The sequence below is a fragment of the Vicia villosa genome, unplaced genomic scaffold (assembly GCF_029867415.1).
Source record: "Vicia villosa cultivar HV-30 ecotype Madison, WI unplaced genomic scaffold, Vvil1.0 ctg.003815F_1_1, whole genome shotgun sequence".
NCBI classification, from domain to species: domain Eukaryota; kingdom Viridiplantae; phylum Streptophyta; class Magnoliopsida; order Fabales; family Fabaceae; genus Vicia; species Vicia villosa.
Genome location: NW_026706307.1, coordinates 55,660 through 63,708, shown reverse-complemented (window position 1 = coordinate 63,708; position 8,049 = coordinate 55,660).

Here is an 8,049-nt window from a genome sequence, read left to right as displayed (position 1 = left end):
AGTGCAAATAATAAAATAAATAAAAAATAGTTTAGAAATCTTAGCTATGGATCTTGTGTGGAGGCTTCATGATGGTCCATGGTGCAACCGCATGATCCTGTGCGTTGGATCTGAAACGTTGGAGATCCGATGGTGGCTGGAAGTGGACGCACAGTAGCCTTGCGCAGGTGTATAGCACTGAATCGGCGAAGTCAGCAAGTGTAAAAATTATTGTTTATAATTATTAAAACAAATTATATTAAAACAAATTGTATAAGAAATAGTGCAAATAATAAAATAAATAAAAAATAGTTTAGAAATCTTAGCTATGGATCTTGTGTGGAGGCTTCATGATGGTCCATGGTGCAACCGCATGATCCTGTGCGTTGGATCTGAAACGTTGGAGATCCGATGGTGGCTGGAAGTGGACGCACAGTAGCCTTGCGCAGGTGTATAGCACTGAATCGGCGAAGTCAGCAAGTGTAAAAATTATTGTCTTCAACCAGGTTCGAACCTGGGTTTTGCACTTTATCCATGTTATGCATTGCCAATTAAGCTGCGCGTACCAGTCAACAATAACATATCTTTAATAAAACATCTATAAAAAAAATAAAGAAGAATAGGAATTCAAAAGAAAAGTCAAGATGTGGGTCCCATAGTATTGCTGCCAACGAATCAAATGAGGAGAGAGAGGTCAGAGATGTTGACTAGCCACTCATGATGCTCCACGCGCGGTCAGAGAGAGAGGAAAAAATCAAACTCGTTGACTGGCAAATCGGAAGTGAACACGTGCGGTCAAAGAGTCCAACGTCCTATTCATCATCTTCATCCTCCGCACCTGCGGATTTTTCCAGAGAATTACCTGCGATTTTTGTTGCGCTTTTTACATCGATTCTGCAAAACGTTAGAAACTCAACAAAAAGGTGTTAGCCAAACTAGATAAATGCCCAGATCGTATAAAAGCAAGCTCCCAATCACGAATATGAGGTCGCTTTGGCCTGAAAGACACTGCATCCATGAAAACGAACACACACCCCACTTGTGCCCTAACAATGGTGGGAGGCGTTTAGGACTTGGTAACTCCATTCCAATGGCCCAGACCTTCTCTAAAACACCTCAAAAGCTCAAAGAAATCATTAAATCATGTTAACATATCCATGTATGCGTAAAACAAAAAATAAAGAAAACGTGAAAAATATGAACCATAGGATATGCATGTTTACGTGACCTGGGACCTTTGCTCGAGCTCTCACTTACCCTTTGACGTCTTGTGAATGAATTGAGAAGGTTGGTAGGGTTTGATAATGGCTTCAAGAGGGAATGCGAAATTTTAAGTTTTCTTCCATTCTTGAATTTTTTTGAAGAGTTTTCTAGGGTTCTTCAGGTTAGGATTCGTCCCCCTTCAGAGGCTGCTATTGTTGTGCTTATATAGTGTATGAATTAGGTTAACCCTTTTTTTAGAAAGAATCACATCTAATCCAATTTTGTTTATGAGAAAATTTGATTGAAAATTTCCATATACAAACTTCCTATTCTTGACCAAATTCTATTTCTTACACTTTTCCACGTTTTGGATGTCTCATAATATTGATTTGAATCTGAATAATAATTGAGATTATTCCATATCATCTTCTATTATTTAAATTTTGATTTTATTTGATTTAGTTTGATTTAATTTGAATAAAATCAAAGATAAATGAAATAATATCATAAAATAAATAATATTTGGACCTTGGGCTTCCTATAATCTTAAAATTTCGTGGGTGATCCAAAAGTCATGGCCCATTACTTAAAAGCATGCATTTTGCCAATTTAGGTTTTCACATTTTCTTGAAAATCGACCAACTTGTGCAACGCGTATCTCCCTTATTTTTAATCATATGAAGGTGTTCTCATACTTTTTAGAAATCTCAAAGAGTCCTTTAAACACTCCTTTTGGTTTCATCTTCATTGAAGTTTCCATGTTCATGTACACTTCTTTGCAAAAAGATGACTTTTTTGCGATCTTCTAGAAGGACCTGTACTGTTTTGGCGTATATCTCCCAAATGGTGCATTTCTGGCCTTGGCATGTGAGAGACAAAGTTGTAGAGAATTCAATTTCCTTCAAAATGAGCTTTGGTTGGGAAATTTCTGATGTTATATGTGAAAGTTATGGCTGGTCAAAGTTGGGTTGACTTTCTCCTTAAAAACCCTAATTTAGAAACTTAGATATTTGATGATTTTGGAGCTTTCTTTGATGCATCATGATCAACCCTTGATCAAATGATGAATCTAACATTAAAATGTTGATCTTGACAAAAAATCAGAAATTTTGACTGTGATTTGACCGTAGTTTGACTTTTAGGTCAACCAGCCGATTATTGATTGTTTGGGTCATTGAGTGAGCAATCTTTTGAATCGAGGCTTGAAACTTGGCATGAGGGTAATTTGAATCATATGAGAGACCATGGAATCCACTTGAGGCATCAGAACCTGATTTTTCTTTGAAAATATCAAAACCCTAGTTTGAGGGTTGTTGTTTAGGAGAGTGTACAGTCAATCAAATTTTGAGCTTCTGCTATTCAAATGAGCTTGAGTATATAAATGTGGTGGGCAAATTTTGGGGTATGACACATACCATGAAGTAAGTTTTAAGGTTGAAACGATATTACCTTTACACACGGGAGATGAGAAACAAGCCCTCACATATCTTTTGATGAACACTTCAAGCATTGTGAGAGCATAGATAATGATGATAAATAAAGCATATGCAACTACTCATAGTTGCAACCTATCCGATATATCAAGGACACCGAGTTCCCTACGGATGTGAAAGAAGGGCTCGGTAGCTAGTGGTTTTGTAAAGATGTCGGCAAGTTGATTTTTGCTATCAACATGCTCAAACACTACATCACCCTTCTCAACATGATCCCTAAGGAAATGATGGCGTATTTCTATGTGTTTAGTGCGGGAGTGCAAGACCGGATTTTTGGTTAGATTGATAGCACTTGTGTTATCACAGAAGATAGGAATATGATCAAGCTTGACATTGAAGTCAAGTAATTGTTGCTTGAGCCAAAGTATCTGAGCACAACAATTACCAGCCGCCACATATTCCGCCTCGGCAGTTGACAATGCAACGGACACTTGTTTCTTGCTATGCCAACTAACCAAGGAATTTGAAAAGAAGTGACATGTTCCACTAGTGCTTTTCCTATCCAATTTGCACCCGGAAAAGTTGGAATCGGAATATCCAACCAAAGAGCAATCACTACCTTTGGAGAACCATAAGCCATGCTTAGTGGTACCTACAAGATACCTAAGTATGCGCTTAACGGCTTTTAAGTGAGACTCCTTGGGACATGATTGATATCTTGCACACATGCATACACTAAACATAATATCGGGACGGGAAGCGGTAAGGTAAAGTAGGGAGCCGATCATACCTCTATACCTTTTTACATCAATCGGCTTACCATGTTCATCCCGATCAAGATTTACTGCGGTAGGCATAGGTGTGTCAATGGCCTTGGACTTTGCCATATCAAATCGTTTGATGAGTTCTTGACAATACTTGGTTTGACTCACAAACGTTCCTTCTTTTAGTTGTTTTATTTGAAGTCCAAGGAAGTAGTTTAGTTCACCCATCATGCTCATTTCAAATTCTCCCTGCATAAGCTTTGAAAACTCCTTTACAAGAATCATGTTAGTAGAACCAAAGATAATATCATCCACATATACTTGAACTAATATTGAATGCTTTTCATGTCTCTTAATGAATAGGGTAGTATCAACTTTCCCTCTTGAGAAACCTTGATTAGTTAGAAAGTTACTAAGCCGCTCGTACCAAGCTCTAGGAGCTTGCTTTAAACCATATAGGGCACGCTTAAGTTTATAAGCATAATCAGGATAATCAACGTTTTCAAATCCGTGAGGTTGAGATACATAAACCTCTTCATTAATAAACCCATTTAGGAAAACACTCTTAACATCCATTTGATAAAGCTTAAAGTTTTGTGAACATACAAATGCAATTAACAAGCGAATTGCCTCAAGTCGGGCGACTGGAGCATAGGTCTCCTCATAGTCTATCCCTTCCTCTTGGCTATAACCTTGAGAAACAAGACGAGCCTTGTTGTGAGTGATGATACCGTTTTCGTCTAGTTTGTTCCTAAACACCCATTTAGTGCCAATTACTCGATGGTCTCGCGGAGGAGGGACAAGCTCCCAAACCTGATTTCTCTTGAATTGGTTTAGCTCTTCTTGCATAGCTAAATACCAATGCTCATCGACTAATGCATCTTTTGAGTTTTTAGGTTCAATTTGAGAGACGAAAGAATAATAAAAACAAAAGTTACTTATCCTTGACCGTGTTGTCACCCCTTTTGATATGTCTCCTAGAATGTTCTCCATATGATGGTCCTTAGAAGATTTCCATGCAAGAGGAAGATCACTCTTCTCGTTTGGTTGATCTTCTTCTTTCTATTTAGGTGTTTGATCCACTTCCTCTTCATTATTCTCGGGTAAGAGGGATTCTTTATCTTTCTCAAGCTTGGCATCCGGATCATTAAGTATACTCTCAGTTGAGACACCTGCACCATTAAGAACACTACCTTTTCCGACAACTTTCGGACAAGACTCATCAAAAGAGACATGTACGAACTCTTCAACAATACGTAACCTTTTGTTGTATACTCTATAGGCTTTACTAGATTGAGCATATCCTAGAAAGATACCCTCATCCGCTTTTGCATCAAACTTGCCAAGACTTTCTTTTCCATTGTTTAGAACAAAGCATTTACATCCAAATACATGAAGGTGAGAAATGTTCGGTTTTCTCCCTTTTAAGAGTTCATACGGTGTTTTGTTTAGAATAGGACGTATTAGGATCCTATTCAGAACATAACAAGCCGTATTGATGGCATCGGCCCAAAAATATTTTGGAAGCTCATGTTCATTAATCATAGTTCTCCCAAGTTCTTCCAACACGCGATTTTTACGTTCCACAACTCCATTTTGTTGGGGAGTTCGTGGTGCGGAGAAATTATGATTAATGCCATGATTGCCACAAAACTCTTCAAAGAGATGGTTTTCAAACTCACCTCCATGATCACTTCGGATGGATACTATGTTAGTGTTTAATTTAGTTAACTTGGCAAATTTCTAAAATGCGGAGAAGGTGTCACTTTTATTTGCTAAGAAAATCGTCCAACAATATCTAGAGAAGTCATCAACTATGACATACCCATAAAGGTTTCCGCCTAGACTTTTTATTCTTGATGGTCCAAAGAGGTCCATATGGAGAAGTTCAAGAGGTCTTGTAGTTGAAACAATGTTTTTAGATTTAAAAGAGATCCTCGTTTGCTTCCCCATTTGACACGCATCACATAAGTGGTCTTTGGAAAACTTTATTTTAGGTAGGCCGAACACTAAATCTTTTGAGACGATTTTATTAAGCAAATCAAAGTTGACGTGAGCCAAACGTCTATGCCAAAGCCATGAGTCTTCACCCATAGTTGCTAGACATTTTGCTTCAATCGAGGATACATCATTTAGATCAAGCATGTATACATTATTTACCCTCAGGCCTTTGAACACATCATCTCTCTTGTCATCATTTCGAATTATGCAACTTTCATTAGAAAATGATACTGAGTATCCTTTGTCGCATAATTGACTGATGCTAATAAGATTGTGTTTAAGGCCCTCAACTAAAAGGACGTCAGAGATAGTAGTAGAAGAGGGATTACCTACACTACCTTTACCGAGTATTGCTCCCTTGTTGTTATCACCATAGGTCACAAATCCTTTCTTCTTAGCCAGAAAGTCATAGAATAAAGATAAGTCACCCGTCATATGTCTTGAGCATCCGCTATCTAGAAACCATCTTCTTTCGGATGGCTCAAGACATTCCACCTACAAATTTAAACAAGGGAAATAGGTACCCAATTTTCATTGGGTCCTTGTGTGTGAGTGAAACAAAGGTTGCTCTTCGGAGTCCATTTGAAAATGCCTTTGGGAACCAAGAACCTCCTGAAGCGACATTTTTTAATGGTATGTCCCCTTTTGCAACAATATAGACATCTTGAGTTTGAGTAGTCATCACATTTACTAGATTGATCTTTTATCACATAAGTGTATCGTTGATACGGATTTATCATACTGTTTTTGAAATGTGATCGATCAATAGCATATGTGATTTTAGGTTGTGAGGCCTTGTCTAATTTGGCTTTGATAGTTTTAACTTTTTTTTGCCAAATGTGACAAGTTTCACATCCTCCCCACTTAAACCAAGGACCTTTGTCAACAACGCTTGTGTCTTTGATACTTTTGATCATAGATTCCTTGAGAGTTTCTAATTCCTTTTCGGAATCGGAAACTTTCTTCTCAAGGTATTTAAAAATTCTTTTTATTTGAAGCTAAGCGTTGAAATGCTTCCTTAGCTTCATGATGCAAAGTATCAAAGGCATGCTTTAATTCAAAATAAGACATAGCATCAACATTATTATATTTATCATGACTTACAATCTTTTTCTTCTTTTGATGTGCCATGAGACATAGGTTGACGGTTTCCTCTTCATCGCTTGAGCTTTCTTTGCTAGATGAGTCACTATCACTTTCCCAAGCGATGTAGGCTCTTCTTCCTTTTGATTGCTTCTTTTGAGGTTTACTTTTGGTCTTATCTTTCTTTGGTGAAGGGCAATCCGGTTTGTAATGACCGAGTTTTCCACAGTTGTGACAAGATCCTCTAGGTTTGGTCTTCTTGTACTCATCTTGCTTGTTAGACTTTGATTGACGTCCATAATCAACTAGATTGTTCTCCGAGTGTTTAATTTCATTCTTTCGAAGATACTTGTTGTACCTTCTTACGAATAATCCCATATCTTCATCCGGACTTTCATCTTCATCACTAGACTCACTATCACATGTAACTTTGGTGGATGACTTAGAACTTGAAGCCTTTAAAGCGATGGACTTCTTTTCCGTGTCCTTTGACTTTTCTTTCTTTTCTTTCTTTTCGTGCTTGTTTTGGTTCATGAGGTCTTGCTCATGTTCTTCAAGCTTTCCGAATAAGGCTGTGAGATCCAATGTAGTAAGATCATTGGCTTCTTTGATTGCCGTGACCTTCGGTTGCCATTCCCTACTAAGACATCTCAAAACTTTGTTAGTAGCTACGGCATTGGGAGTAATATGTCCCAATGTGTGTAATCGATTTATAATGTGAGAAAATCTCTTTTGCATATCCGCAATGGTTTCACCATGCTTCATATGAAAGAGATCAAACTCTTGCGTTAAGGTATTGATTCTAGCTAGCTTAACATCATTAGTTCCTTCATGGGCGACTTGTAATGCATCCCACATTGCCTTAGCCGATTGGCAATGCAACACACGAAAGTACTCATCAACCCCTAAGGAAGCTATAATCATGTTTCTAGCTTTCCAATCATACCCGTAATTCTTTTCATCTTTTTCATCCCATTGTGCTTGAGGTTTAGGTCTTGTGATGCCAACATCGTTGGTTATGGTGATAGCCATAGGACCATTGACGATGACATCCCAAATTTTTCTATCAACGGAGTTGATATGAATGCACATACAGTCTTTCCAATAACTATAGTTTTCTCCAGTGAAAACAGGCGCTTTACTATACGCCCCTTTTTGACCGTTCTCCATTTTCTAAAAAGTTATATCAAGCACTAGAATAAACTGGAGCTCGTGATACCACTTGTTAGACGATAGGACTGGTCTAGAGGGGGGTGAATAGACCACCTTTTTCGACCTAAGAAAATTTTAACTATTTGAAACGTGACTTCCCTGAATCACTTAATCGTCTAAGATGATTATGTTATCGGGGACCGGATATGTGCTATAAACCAAACGGATGAGAATGACAAGTGATGAATTACGTTTTAACGAAAATCTCGATTGTCTCAATTACACACAATATGGTATATTACTCACAATGAACGTTTTCACTAAAATATGAACAAAAATGTGATTGAGTAATTTTATCGAACACTTGGTGATCGATATTTTACCTAACCTTAGTTTTTGTTCAATAATGGAAATAAACGAAAACAAGTGAAAAT